The following is a 14718-nucleotide window of genomic DNA, read 5'->3' on the forward strand; positions in this document are numbered from 1 at the left end:
AATCTGTGCAATAAGTCATTTGATTCTCTGATTAAATTTAATTGCTAACAAATATAAAATTCTCAATTTGTTTATTATCTTTTACATTACATTCTCAAATCATTTAATCTGTTAAAAATATTTCTATAGAAAATATATACTTTTATGGAGCCGATGTCTAAAACTATTTAATCTAAAACTATTGAATCAGGTGAAGTCTGGACTTTTCCAATCAAACCCAAAGCTACGGCCGGGCCTCCGGATCAACCTGCTTCAACAGAAACTTCTTTAATTCAAACCTAAAGTTTTCTTTTGGAGAAACAAACAAAACTGTATGCATTTAGAAGTGAAAACAAAGCTGACAACAAAAATATAAACCAGATTATCGTCATGATTATTATTTTGCTCTTGAGCTATTATTGTTTGTAATTTTGGCATCAACAGGTAAAGAATTAAAGTTTGAAAGACCTCTTGTCAGCTGGTCCAGCAGCGTGAAGCTGGGAGGACAGAACCATGCCGTATGGATGGACAGAATAATAATCCCCCACTAAACACATTACCAATTGTTTTCAGTACATTATTGACATAATCTGTGCATAGGCTCATGCTTCTGTACAAAAACATTTACAGATACGTCGTTTTTAGCCTCAGGGTCACAGTTCAACGTGAGTTCAAGTCCTTTAGCAAACACAGCAAAGAAATGATGCAGAAAGCAAAAGTAATGCTACAGACTGAACCTTTTTTTTGGTTCTGCAAACTGCTACAGTACAGTACTTCTAGGCATTTTAATAGGAAGACATAAAGATTCTGGTTCTGGACATCAGAACCGTGTTTTAATCTTCTACAGCAGCAGCCAAAGAAACAGAGTTTAGACCGAAAATATCTACTTTGTAGGTTCAAGTAAAGTTGGTGAGATTCTGATCAATTAAGTGTTTAGAATCTGAGCTTCTTGGTGAAAACTTTTCTCTTTTTTTTTTAAAATATATACAGAAATGTTTTCACATTTTCTTGTTTTAATCTTTAATACAGAATATTCCTGAGAAAAGCCACAGTTTCTGTTGGATTCGTGGCTCAAGCTATTTGTTTTTTTCCTGATCATTAAAATGACCTAAAAGTATCCTAAAATGTCAAAACAAAAAGAAGAATTGAGCATACCGCATAGCTTTTCATGCTGGATTTAGTTAGTCATGTATATGAAGTAAATGCAGCTTTTATGTTTTTCGTTATGATGGCCAGTTTTACAAAGCTTTGAAACTTGCAAACCTTGCATTTCTTTAGCTACATTACAGTATATTGAGCCACAGTCTAAGGTGWCTACAAACTACAACAAACTACTGAATGTTTACCTAGACCTGACCCAATCTGTACTTCATCCAGTGCTCTGAGATTGTCAGACTTTTTTTCTAGAGACATGTCGTTCACAACACAAACACTAAGGTTTAAAGGAGTTCAGATTTCAGCGTCATCTTTTTTTTTTTTTGATGAATCGAAACGGTCAAAACCAAAACAAGGAAACACCATCAGGGATAGTAGTTTTGCAAAAATACTAATRCTTTCTTATAAACATGTCTTTAGCCCTTATAAGAAAGTGAGAAACTACTCCTGGGTTTTAAATTTAATTTGATGCAAAATGAAAAACATCTGATTCGTTTTGAAGTCTTTCTTGCATTTTCTCATCTGACTACTATAACATGTTGCAACTCYTCTTTTTACGTTTACATTTCATACACGGTCAGTTTTTTATTTTTTATTTTGTCCTGTTATTTGGGGAGGAAAATGTCTTGCAGAAGTCATGCAGAATATTCATGCTGGTAAACAATGCCTTGAAAAGTTATTGCCGTTTCCGTTCCAACAGTTTTGAAAAAAAAAAGAAAAAAAAAAAGAAAAAGTTTTTCTAATCCTGCTGAATACCAGCTTTCTTGAACAGGTTTCCTCAGATGTGAATAATCTGCAGAATCTTCTCCCATTCTCTCCTCGTTTTTGCTGTTTCCTGCGTGAAATGTTATTTTTTTTTATAACAACAGTAAGTAAAAGGGATAACTTAGCTGCTTAGTGAGAATATTATCATTTTCCCCATTACTTCTTTTGTAATTCATGTTTGATTGTCTTTTGGGGGTTTAATTGGTTTAAATCATGCCGAGCATAAGAATATTGGATTTCTAACACTGACATGAATGGATGTAGCAGGATGTCCAAAAAGGGGTCAGCAGAAAACCCCTTTGTTCTTGATGTCTTTTTTTTTGTCAGTTTTGTTTTATGATATGTCCATCCAGATGTCTTTGGTTAAATTCAGTGGTTCAGTAAAAGGGACTTGGTGACATTTGTTTTCTTTTTAGAAATTAGCTGAAYGTGAAGTCACATGATTTTTTTTCTTCTCCTGTAAAAACAACATTTTTAGATGAATTAGTCCTGTGGAGTATGGCTTGCTGTTTCTGATATGTATGGAAGGCTTCAGGCCTTCAGTTCAGCCCTGGAGCTCAGCAGAAACACTAACTGGTTCTTTGGTGGAGCCCGTCCACATTACCACCTTTTACAGTTAATGAAACAATAAAAAAAAAAACAGTGGGATCCAACTGGAAGAAATGGAGATCTGTGAAATCAAACCACTTCACGTCACATGGTTTTCATCTGTCAGAGTCTAAGGCTGCTCRTCCAGGGATGTGCATGCTGTTTGCTCAAAATATTACTTAAAAAGCTTTCAAAACATTTGATCTTCCGTCTTCTTCTTTCTGTCGCATGAAATGATGGAAATATTCAGGATGAGACGAACAGCCACACCTCGTGTTCTTCTCTGTCTTTTTCCATTTCTACACTGAAAACATTTGAGGGAAGCTGCTTAGAAGATTTTGTTGTTTTCTTCTTTATCTTGTGGTGAAAGTGATGGTGGAGTTAGAAGCTCAGCACTGCAACAGAATAAATAAAAATAACTGTTAGTGGTGAAACTGCCTCCCCCAACAGGGTCACGACTCGTAATCTCTCAGACACCAGACCACGACATTCAGTCCTCATCAGGGATGATATGCAATCTTTTTTAATCTCTACCCAGGAGGTTTATTGTTTGTTTGTTTTATTCAATCAGATTTGACCTGGAATAAAAAAAATGTCCTGGTCTGGTGCAGATCCAAGTGACAGCAGTGAAATGATGAAGGTGGGTAAAGTAATGTTTTTGTTCATTCATCACATCTAAAAGTTCTGAAGTCGACAGCACCAATTATTACTGGCTTAAATAATATCCTAATTTGTTTCTTTAAGTTCACTAAATATTTTTCACCTAAAACTTATACACCTTTTGGTTTATTGGTGGTTTTGTTATAAAGCAGAATATTGGACAGTTTTTTCCATTTGAGCCTTGGTTCCTTCTGCTTCTTTTCTCTTTTCCTTTTTCTTTAGCTTTCAACATTTTTTATTTTAGAAATAACTAAATTTCGATAAAATGTATAGAAGGATGTTTTATAGTTGATCAGGTAAATGTGTTTCTCTTACCCAATTACTCTTACAATATCTTTGTTATCGTAACGTTATAAACTGATTAAAATCTGTGTGATCGTAATTTTTCAGATGATTTGACTTTCTTTTTTCTATATGGTCTTCAAAATGCGTTGTTAAATTATTTGATAATGGTAGAATTACTGAAAGGACTTTAGTTAACCTTTTTRTAAATATTGATTTTAAAAAACTACATACGGAGCCTACAAAAGTTTTCAACTTCTTATATGTTTTAAGCATTTGTCGCTGTTTTAATCAATCCTGGTCAATATAACTTGGCCTTTACAAAAGATAAAATAAAATAAAACAAAGACCCCTTTACTGTCATAATGAAAGCAAATTGCGACACATTAGTAGTAAGTAGTACAAAGCCAGTTAAATAAAAAAATGTAAAGTAAGTAATTCCATAAATATTCCTCCTTTAAAGAAAAGACTAATAAAAAGTGAAAATCGKGATGAGTAAAAAAGTATTTCCAGGGCTCTAAACATCTCCAAGAGTTCTGTTAAATCCATCATCAAGGAATGTCAGGAACATGGAACATGTGTAAGAACAGGGAAATGTTACAAACTGAGTGACCATGAAGAAGGAGAAYAGTGAGAGAGACCAYCGAGACACCTGAGACCACTCTAAAGGAGGTTCTGGAGGTGGGTTGGGACAAACTGTGWACATACACTGTTTCCCAATTTCTTCACCAGTCTGAGCTTTGTTAAAGTGTGGCCAAGAGACTATCTGCTGAAGAAATCACAGATTAAATCTGAAATAGAGTTTCTAATTGATCGACAAATTCTAGTTTGGGCCTTGAATAAAGTCCCTGACAAACGTTAGAGTTTCACTTCAAATCAAGAATTCTTCAGCAGCTGCCACCATCAGCTCCATCAGGATCAGTGTTGTTGGTTAGTCTTAGCTTCTGTTATTTCCTGAATCTTTCTAGAGTTTTATTATTCTCATGTGTTTCTCGTTCATCTGCTCCAGCTAATCCCTCACCGGTTCCCGGTTGTGTTTCTTAGTTTAGGTCACTCTGTCCTCCCAAGTTGGTGCTTCTTCATTTTTCTTTTTGGACATTTTGGTGCTGTCCTTGGAAGGGGGTACCATCGGGCTCTGTGTTTTTTTGTTAGTTGTATCTCCTATGTTATTTYCTGAATGTTTTTTCATCTGCTCCAGCTCTTCCCTCACCTGTTCCTGTTTGTCTCTTGGTCAGCTGTTTGTCATTTAGCTCATTAGTATCCTTGTATATTCTGGTACGTTAGTGTTGTACATTTCCTAATGTCTTCCTAGTTCTTCCATGTCTCCTTCTGTGTTCTCCAGAGTTCTCTAAGTAGAGGTTTTGGCAGACTCGTCAGCATTTTTGTCCTCTGTGGCCGAGGCAGGGGACATAGAAATGCTCTTCGTCCRTCCGRYGGTGACAGGGGACATCAGCGACRGTTGGCGTCGAGKTCTATCTTGTCTGTTTATAAATCTGTTTATTTTGATTCCTACATGTCCTGCCTTGGTTTCACAATCTTAGCTCAATCGTGACAGAATGCTGACTTCCAGCAGCATGATTKCTTTTTTCTAGTTTTTTGCTTGCCAGGCTGAGAAAACAGCTTAAGTGAAGGAGGAAACTGAGGTGGAGATCCTTCTGTTACCTCACCTGGAGAAGGAAGAGGTAAGGAGGGAGATTTTTTGGGGGGAACTTTGGTCATTAAGCCTCTGAATCAGGCTTGGTCAGACAATGGTTTGAATTCTGCTGTTCTCCGACTTCTCACCTCTCACTGTTGCTCCTCAGCAACTGTTTGTCATCTCATTGCTCTCCTGGTCTCCAATGCTTCCCGATGCCCCAGCCCCCTTCAAATCTGCTCCGACAACCATCCATGTCTCACAGTTCAGCACCATCACCTTCATACCATAGTCTATCTCAAAAGCACTTATGCCCCCTGCAGCTTCCCCCACTCCAACCCAGCATTCCTCGGAGGGTAAATGGATTATCATGCAGATCTGGGGGAACATGATTGCCCTGCAAGGTTCTCTGGTCCCTAAGAGTAAGGTCTTCATCTGTGACCAAGTTGAGGGCCTACTGTTGTCATCTCCAAAGGCTCTCCTAGTGCAGGACTTCAGACAACTGAGGGGTGAGGTAGTCAAAAGAAACATTTTCTTTGTTATCGCTGCTCATTCTGTCTTCAAAGACTGCTGCTCCTCCAGTGTTCCCCAAGCYTATTGCTGTTCTTCCTGAGTTTCCYGAACAGCCAGCAGCTGAATCTKTGCTCTGCATCTGCTTCCAGCWGCTGAACAGCCAGCAGCCATTTGTTGTTTACCCTGAACAGTCAGCAGTTGTTCCTGTCCCCTCAATGCCTGCAACMGCTTCTCCAGGGTTACCCTCCACCGAGTCTTGACGGACTCTGCCTACCAAGTCTCTACGGAGTCCATGATACCCCTCCTCTTTGTGTCTCTGAGGGGGTCCAGGAGGACGCCCTCACTGCTGTGCCCTCTGGGATGTCCACCTGAACCTTTTTGCATTTCTAAGTTTAGGTCACTCTGTCCTCTCAAGTTGGTGTTTCTTTGTTTTACTTTTTGGGCATTTGGTGCTGTCCTTGGAAGGGGTACTATCAGGCTCTGTGTTTTTGGTTAGTTGTATCTCGAATGTTTCTAGAGTTTTATTATTCTCATGTGTTTCTTTTGTCTGTTCCAGCTCCTCCCTTGTCTSTTCCTGATTGTCTCTTGATCAGCTGTTTGTCATTTAGCTTATTAGTGTCCCTGTATATTCTATTGTCTCCATTTGTCCAGTAGGTTAGCATTGTGCTGTATATTTCCTAATGTTTTTATGGTTGTTTTGCGTCTCCATCCATGTTAAGTTTTGTAAGTAGAGTTATTTTGGCTGCCATGTCAGCCTTTTCTGTTTAATAAATCAGGTTTTTTTTATTCCTACATATCCTGCCTGCATCTTGGGTTTCACAAACTTACCTCAACAGTGACACATGGGGTATTTATCATTAAACTATTCGGTCATTTCATTTAACTAAAGTGAAAATTCTAGAATCAAACACAAATGTTTTACTTAAATTCTCATTCATTTATAAAAACAAAGCCCCTTGATGTAAAATTAAAAGCTTTAGGTCAAGCAAAAGTTGTCCTAATTTTTAAGTTTCAGTAGCAAATTTAATGAGGTGAAATAAAATGTTTAAACAGATTTTTTTTGTTTGAACTTAGAGATTACTCARCAATCTAAGGGTTTTAATCAGCTGGTGCAGCCTCGACTGATAACATGATTGCAGATTATTTTATCAATTGCAAGAAGTAAACTAATTAAAAGTACAAAGAGACACCAGTGTGGAGATTTTAAAGGAATTMTGATTAAAAAGAACAATTATTTTAACCACCGTCTCATTTTCTTTCTGTTGAAAGATTGGCATTTCAGATGTGGGCCTTTTTGCCAAAAGCATCATCATCAGAGATGTTTTTAATTAGTTAAAACTACTCCCTACTGAATTTTTAAGCAATAAATGAATAAATAAATAAACAAACAAATAAATAAATAAATAAATAAATAAATAAATAAATAAATAAAAGACATCAGAGGTTTATAGGTAATCATCAATTATTACTAATGCAGTATATATTGTAGATAATATATATATATGTATACAAAATAAAACATTTCTATTTATTTCTGTCTAAATAATGAAATAAAGCATAAAACACATTTTAATGATAAGCTACATAAGGGCAGGAACAGATAAAATTCTGAAGATGCTGCAGGCAAAAAGGCCAAATATAAGTTCTGTAGTGTTAGAAATTATTAGAAGACAAATAGATTTTACTTTAGCTGCAAAGCTACCAACAACAAACTTAAAAAGAAGACTGCAAATAATAGTWAATTGACTGTTCCCAATCAGTACTTTCCAGTGGGGTTCAGGATGAAACACTTCTTTGTTCTGATGGAACAGGTCAGTAAATAAAACAAAGAAATTTACCACCACAGTAAAATGAAAAAGACATCATCACAAAGCTGGCTTAGCAGAGATACCATGCATTACAAACACACACGCTTTTCTCTGTCTGTGTAACTCACACATCCAATCATGGATAAGGCCACTCAGTTTGCTGAGATAACAAATTTTAAAGTTAAAGGTCAAATCAAAATTGAAGATTATATAAAATGGAAAAATGACCAGGGTTCAGCTTTAGAAATCCTGATTTGCAACCAAGCAGGACTAAGTTAAAAATCGACCAAAAACATTTCCGCTAAAATGTCTAGAAAATGCCATTGGGTAAGCACAAATTTTAAGTTTTGTTTGTTTTGATTTGATTAGGGTTTTTGAACTGTCAGACAAACAGAGTTAGCCACATCCCTGAGGTTTCTTCTATTTTTTTAAATTCAGGTGCAGCCTAGATGACAAAAACTGCACTTCACCTGCACCTGCARAAGATGGAATAAGTTGTTCCATCTGGATTTATAAAGACCGTTAAATCAAACGTGGAACAGACAGAGACTACGGTAGCATAAAAAAAAAACAACAAAATCAAACAGGACAACAAAAAAAGTAAAAAGAAAAGGAAACGTGACACTAATACAAAACAACAAACACAAGGTGAGGAAGACAAAAGGACACAGAACAGTGAAGTTGACTTTCTTACATGAAGAAGGGATTTTTCCTTCTTTTTTATCTGTCCTCCTCCATCACATCACCACACCTCCTCACTGCGATGCTGCTCAGCTGACAGACACTCAGAAAACATCATGCATCCCTTCTTCCAATCCAGTACAGTTTACTCAGGTCTTTACTTTTACAGTTTCTTTCTGTCTGCCTCCTCACTGCAGTCCAGCTTTACTTTTCTCTTGTGCAAACACACTCCAGTTTGCCTCTTTATTTTTGTTTGTTTTGTTTGAAAAGTTTCCAGATGAGATGYTGACTCACATAAAACAAAATCTCATTGTTAGAAAATGGCAGAAACTCAAGGGGGCGACACAAAGAGAAGTCAAGATACACGTTTGAACAACAAATATAAAGCAGCAGTTTTAAAGGAAGAAATACAGCAGATGGGAAAGACAGAAGAGWTCACATTTGTCTGTCCTCCAGTCTTTTTCTGTCCAAACTGGGACTGGGGGAACTTGGTAAGACAGGAGCAGAGATTTAGAGCAAGATACCTGAGTCATGAGTAAAACTGGAAAAGAAGAAGCCAAAAAGTGGCAGAAACTGAAGAACAATTATTATAATAAAATGAATATTAATTTGAAAAACAACAACTTTTCAAGAGGAAAAGTTCTTACAAAGTTCACAGCAACTGAGATACTGCATTTCCATCTTCTGTACTTCTCAACATCGTGTACATTAACTTACCAAAGGCATCATATAACTATTTTTATCCTTTCATCCTAAACCCAAACCACATCTGGAAAATGAACTCCACCTTCAATAGTTAGACATGATTACAGGTTGTCAGACAATAAACGTTTACTAGAATCAAATAATGTATCCAAAGTAACACTGAAAACAAATCAGTCAAAAAATGAATAAATGAACAGAATGTGGATGGAGTAAGAAAGGCCAGCTGCCAGGGGCAACCTGATCTGAGGCTGCACTGAACCAACTGAGTGCTTGTCCACAGAGACATTCATCTGTTGAACTCTGAGTGAAATACAGAGACACAGATGGGACAGAGACAGGACAGATGATGGGACAGAGACAGGACAGATGATGGGACANTACAGTTGCTATCTGAAAATAATAATCACAGTTTAATAATAATCTAATACATACATGCAAATTAGTGAGAAGTATTTATCAAAATAGTGCCTAGGATGACACRGATCTCAGTAAAACTGCTGTTTATCTGTATAATTTGAAGGTAAACAAGTCTTTTGACTCAGTAGGCCCGCTCAAAATAAAAACAAAAACAAAGAGAAAATACAGGTCCTGAGAGAATACTGGTTGTGAAGCTGATCTCCAGTCCAGAGAAAGAACTCCGGTGCTGGTACAGTACCCTGGTCCTAAGGCAGAATGCTGTTCGTGAGACAGAACCTTCATCTTGAAACAACACTGGTTCTGAGACAGATTCCTTGTTCCGAGAAAGAAAACTGGTCTTGAGACAGCACTGTGATCCCAAGATTGAAAACCAGGTCCTCAGACAAATCCTTGTTTGAAAAAGGAAATCTGGTCTTGAGTTAGAAATCTGGTCCTAAGACAGCACTTTGGTCCTCATACAGATTTCTGCACAATGGTATTTATTTCTTCTTTGTGATTAATGTGGTTTGTGTTTGAGGATGTTAGTGTTAAGGCCAATGTTCTCACTTTCCTGACGTGTTTGTTTTGCAGAACTCCCTCACTGGTTAGTTATTGAGCTCTAGACAAATACTTGGTTCTGAGAAAACTCTGGAGCTGTCCTTAAACAAGACGACACCTGTTCACWCACATAACTGTAGATTGCATCATTTTGAGGATGGGGTCTATGTTGTCTGGGGCATTAGCTCCTGGTAGGTTCTCCCATGACAAACACCTCCTTACAGCAAGGTCTGTGGGGGGAGCTCTCTGGCAAATGCCTGATGGTCGAGCCTTGGCTCCTGGGGCTCGACTTGGCCCGAAAGAATTATGGAAAGCTGTGGACCCACATGTGGACCCACCAGCTGYGGGGAGGATTGTCAAGGTTGAGTGCAATGTACTGTATGCTGGGCAGCAAGKGAGGGATGGTCCCTGACTAGCTCTRGGAACATGGAACATCACTTCACTTGTGGGTAAGGAGYCTGAGCTTGCGTGTGAGGTTGRGYGTYACCAACTAGAAATAGTTGGGCTCACTTTGATGCACARYTTGGGCTCTGGACCCCAAMTCCTGTAGATATGCTGGATGCTCTCATACTCTGGAGTTGCCAAGGCAGACAGACGTTGAACAGTCATGGGAATACTCACAATCCCCTGGGTGAATGCCTTGATGTTGGAGTTTTCCCCTGTGAATGAGAGGGTTGCCTCTCTGCAGCTTCAGGCTACAGGAGGGAAGGTTTCYGACTATTGTGCGTGCTTATRCATCAAACATCAGTTCAGATTACCTAAACTTTTTGGACTCTGGATGGTGTCCTGCAAGGGGTGCTRTCTGGGGATTCCTTGTTCTACTGRATGACTTCAGTGCMTWTGTGGGCAKTGATASAGTTATCTGGAAGGGGATGATTAGTAGGAACGGCCTCCCTAAAGTTATAGAACCTCTGTGCTAGGCATGGGTTGTCCATAACAAACACCAYRTTTGAGCATAGGGTGATCCATAACTGTTCTTAGAACCAGACTACTTTTGGCCAAAGGGCTAATATCAATTTTGTGATTGTCATCTGATCTGTGATCTGTGGCCCTATGTATTGGACACTCAAGTGAAGAGAGGGGCAGAGCTGTCAACTGATCACCACCTGCTGGTGAGGTGGAGCCAATGGTGGGAGAAGCTGCTGAACAGACCTGGTAAAACCAAATGYATAGTGAGGGTCAACTGGAAACGTCTGGTGGAGTCCCATTTCTGTATGATCATCATTTYTCATCTCTGGGAGAGTTTTTAATGTGTGGGAGAGGTTGGGGACATGGAATTTGAATAAGACATGTTCAGGGCCTCCTTTGCAAATGTGGTTTCCAAGAGCTGTGACCTGAGGGTTGTTGGTAAGTGTCGCTGCGGCAAGCAMGTGACCAATGGAGGCTGTCGAGCTGGGGCCTTCAGGACTTAGCTTTCCCAGAGGATATTTGAAGCAGCTGATGGGTAAAAGGTGGCCATAATGGCTGCACCTTTGGAGGTTGCAGAAGCAAAAAACTAAAGCATGGGAGGAATTCGGGAAGGCCATGCAGGATTTTCGGTTGGCCTAGAGAGTTAAGCAATCTGTTTGGTGATTAAGAAAATAAAAGCATTCATTGTCTCAGGCTGTACTTGGTTTGCTGCTTGTCTGTAGGATTTGAAGGCAAACAAGTCTTTTTACCCTGTTTTAGGCAMGCTCAAAACAAAAACAAAGAGGAAACACAGGTCCTGAGACTAAATATTGGTTGTGAGGCTGATCACCAGTCCTGAGAAGGAACACTGGTGCTGGTACAGAACCCTSGTCCCATGACAGAATGYTGTTCATGAGATAGAACATTTGTCCTGAGACAAATTCCCAGTTCCAAAGTAAAGCACTGGTCCTCAGACATAACACTGATTCTGACACAAATTTCTTGCCCAGAGAAAAACAAAACACAACAAAAAGCACTGGTTCTGAGACAGGTCCTTTTTGCAGAGAAAGAAAACTGGTCTTGAGACASYACTGTGGTCCTAAGATCAAAAACCGGTCCTAAGACAAATCCATGTTTGAAAAAAGAAATCTGGTCTTGAAGGAGGTCTTGAGTTAGTAATCTTATCCTGCACCTTGGTCCTGATGCAGTTTCCTGCACACTGCTTAGGGTGATCCATAAGACTTATTGTTGATCAATGTAAGGAACACTTCAAAGATCTCCTTAATCCACGCTTCATGTCGACCTTTAAGGATGGAGAGTCTGAAAACTTGGGGGAAGACGAGGCCGTTACCATGGTAGAGATCACAGAGGTGGTCAAAAAGMTTCTCAGTGGCAGGGGCGGATGAGATTCACCCTGAGATGCTGAAGGCTCTGAATGTTGTGGGGCTGTCATAGTTGACATGTCTCTTCAACATCGCACGGAGGACTAGGACAACTCCTGTGGAGYGGCAGATCAGTGAGGTGATTTTTATTTTTAGAAAAGGGAACCAGAGAGTGTTTTCTAACTATCATGGGTTCACAYKTCTCACCCTCCCYAGGAAAGTTATCTCCAKGGTGTTGGAAGGGAGGATMTRATCGATTGTCAAGCAGCAGTGTGGCTTCTGTCCTGGTTGTGGAACAGTGGACCAGAYCAGATTCAGATAACTTTATTAATCCCCAAGGGCAATTAAGTTCCGCAGTTTCCAGGCCACATAGACAGATGCTTATACATACATAAAAAAAACTTCAACCATGTGAAGTTGCTAGGGGGGTYGTGGGAGTTTGCCTCTTCAGTCTACATATGCTTTCTGGACCTGAAGAAAGTTTATGACTGTGTTCCTCAAGGCAGTTTGTGGGGTGGGGGTCTATGGGAGTATGGARTGTCAGAGTTGCTACTAATGGTGATCCAGTCCCTGTAGAACCAAAGCAGGAGCTGTGTTCACATTTTTGTAGTGTTTATGGACGGGATCTTAAKGTGCAGTCATGGGGAGGAGGGTGTCTGGTTCGGGAACCACAGGGTCTCACCTCTGCTATATGCAGATGGTGTGGTTCTGGTGGCATCTTCGGGCCAAGACTTTCTGTGTGTACTGGGGCAGTTTGCAGCCRAGTGTGAAGCAGCTGGGATGAAAGTCGGTTCCTCTRAGTCTGAGACCATGGTYCTCAACCGCATGAGGGTGGAAAGYCCCCTCTTTGCCTCAAGTGGAGGAGTTTAAGTATCTGTGTTACTGGGGCCTCGTCCTCAGTAACAAAGGYGTTGCATCGGTCAGTTGTAGTGAAGAAAAAGCTGAGTCAATTGCCAAAGCTCTTGATTTACTTGTGTTTGCATTCCAGCCCTCACCTATGGGCATGAGGCATGAATCTTGAATGAGATCCTGAACAAAAGTGGCCAAAATGAACTTCTTTCGTAGGGTGGCCAGGCTCAGCCTTAGAGATAGGGTGAGGAGTTCYGACCTCCAGGAGGAACTCAAGAGAAGAGCCGCTGCTATTCCATACTAAAAGGTGTCAGTTGAGGTGGCTCGTGTATCTGATTACGATGCCTCCTGGACGCCTCCCTTTAGAGATGTTCTGGGCACGAGACCCCAGGGAAGACCTAGGACTTGCTGGAGGGATTATGTATCCTCTCTGGCCTGGGAATGCCCTGGGGTGCCCAAGGGCAGCTGAAAACTGTTGCTGGAAAGAGGAATGTCTGTTTCTCTCCAAGRCCTGTTATCTCTGCAACCTGAYTACAAATAAGTGGTAGAAGATGAAGATCACGTTGTCTAGATTCACAACTATTTTTCTCAGTGAGTTTAAAACATCCTATAGAGCAGCAGACCTTGAGGGCCACTATCCTTTATGTTTTAGTTGTTTCCTGTACTTCACCAGGTTTTGAGGTTCTACAGAAGCCTGATATTCTCTGACTCATTCAAATAGGTGTTCTGAGGCAGGGAAACAGCTAAAACACGAAAGATGCTCAACCTCAAGGACCAGGATTGAGGACCACTGCTCTAGAACAATGTAATGACAATTATCTTATTTAAAGAACATGGAAAGAGAAAATACACAASCTTTCAGTTGTAGAATTATCTTTCAGGACATTATCATCAGTGTGATCTACCCTAGAAAAACTTTATTTTAAATACTGTATATTTTGCTACTCTGCAGTATTCAAATGTGTGTCGTTAACAAAATGCCAGGATGGAAAGACATCAGCAGTGACCTTAGAGTAGCAGCCACTGACGCCTATCAATTTGGGAAGGGTCAAAGGTCATTTCCAGATTATCTGGAATCTATCATTCTATAAGGAGAACTGTTGTAGACAAGTGGAAAACATTTCAGACAGCTGCCAGTCTTCCCAGGAGTGAACATCCCAGCAGATTCACCCCAAAGGACAGACTGTGCAGTACTCAAAAACATAAGCCCTAACTTTAAATCTACAGGTGTCAGTTAGGATGAACATCAAAGGCCATGACTGGACAAGTAGAAAAAAATTGAACAAGTTTGGCTTCTTTGGAAAGGTTCTAAGAAGCACATAGCAGTGTGATTTTCATCTGAATAAACCACAGGACCTTTGTGACAAAATACTAAAATAGAAATGGCTACACAGAATGTTATTTTTTTTTAGTTGAGGTTTGGTTTGAACAACTTTAAAACCTGATAAAGACCAAATCCTTTCTGTTTGTTACAGAAACCTTGGAACTGAAAGAGAATGCATTTTCATATTCCTCTGGCCTTACACGTTGACATTGAGAGTACATTTTGTTGATTCAGAACTTTGAATTTATAAGCATTTTTACATTTTAACCACTTTTTAATTATGTAAATATTTGTTTTGCCAAAGAGAGGAGGGATTAATTATGTCTGAGTGCAGAACAGCAAATGAGTAAATGTCMTCAATAAGACAATTAGACGTGGTTTAAAGCTCCAGAAAATATCTACAACTTGAACTAACACTGTCACAAAAATAAAAGGTTAGCCTTTAACCCTAATATAACTGCATTTTCATTTCATTCTGACTTATTTCACAAGCTGTGTCCTTCACCAAACACAGCAGTCAGAGTTCTCTGGTTCCCACCATCTCATTGAGCC

General features: G+C 39.5%; 1 long non-coding RNA gene across 1 annotated transcript; it reads right to left on the minus strand.

The window, feature by feature from the left end:
• Positions 1 to 361: 361 nt before the first annotated feature.
• On the minus strand, positions 362 to 9140 carry LOC106529064 (uncharacterized). Its single transcript, XR_001311581.1, has 2 exons — positions 8078 to 9140; positions 362 to 2882 (listed from the first exon to the last, which is right to left on the minus strand). It is a non-coding gene; the product is annotated as an uncharacterized LOC106529064 (long non-coding RNA).
• Positions 9141 to 14718: the final 5578 nt, after the last annotated feature.

The sequence above is a fragment of the Austrofundulus limnaeus genome, unplaced genomic scaffold (genome assembly GCF_001266775.1).
Source record: "Austrofundulus limnaeus strain Quisiro unplaced genomic scaffold, Austrofundulus_limnaeus-1.0 Scaffold420, whole genome shotgun sequence".
NCBI lineage: Eukaryota > Metazoa > Chordata > Actinopteri > Cyprinodontiformes > Rivulidae > Austrofundulus > Austrofundulus limnaeus.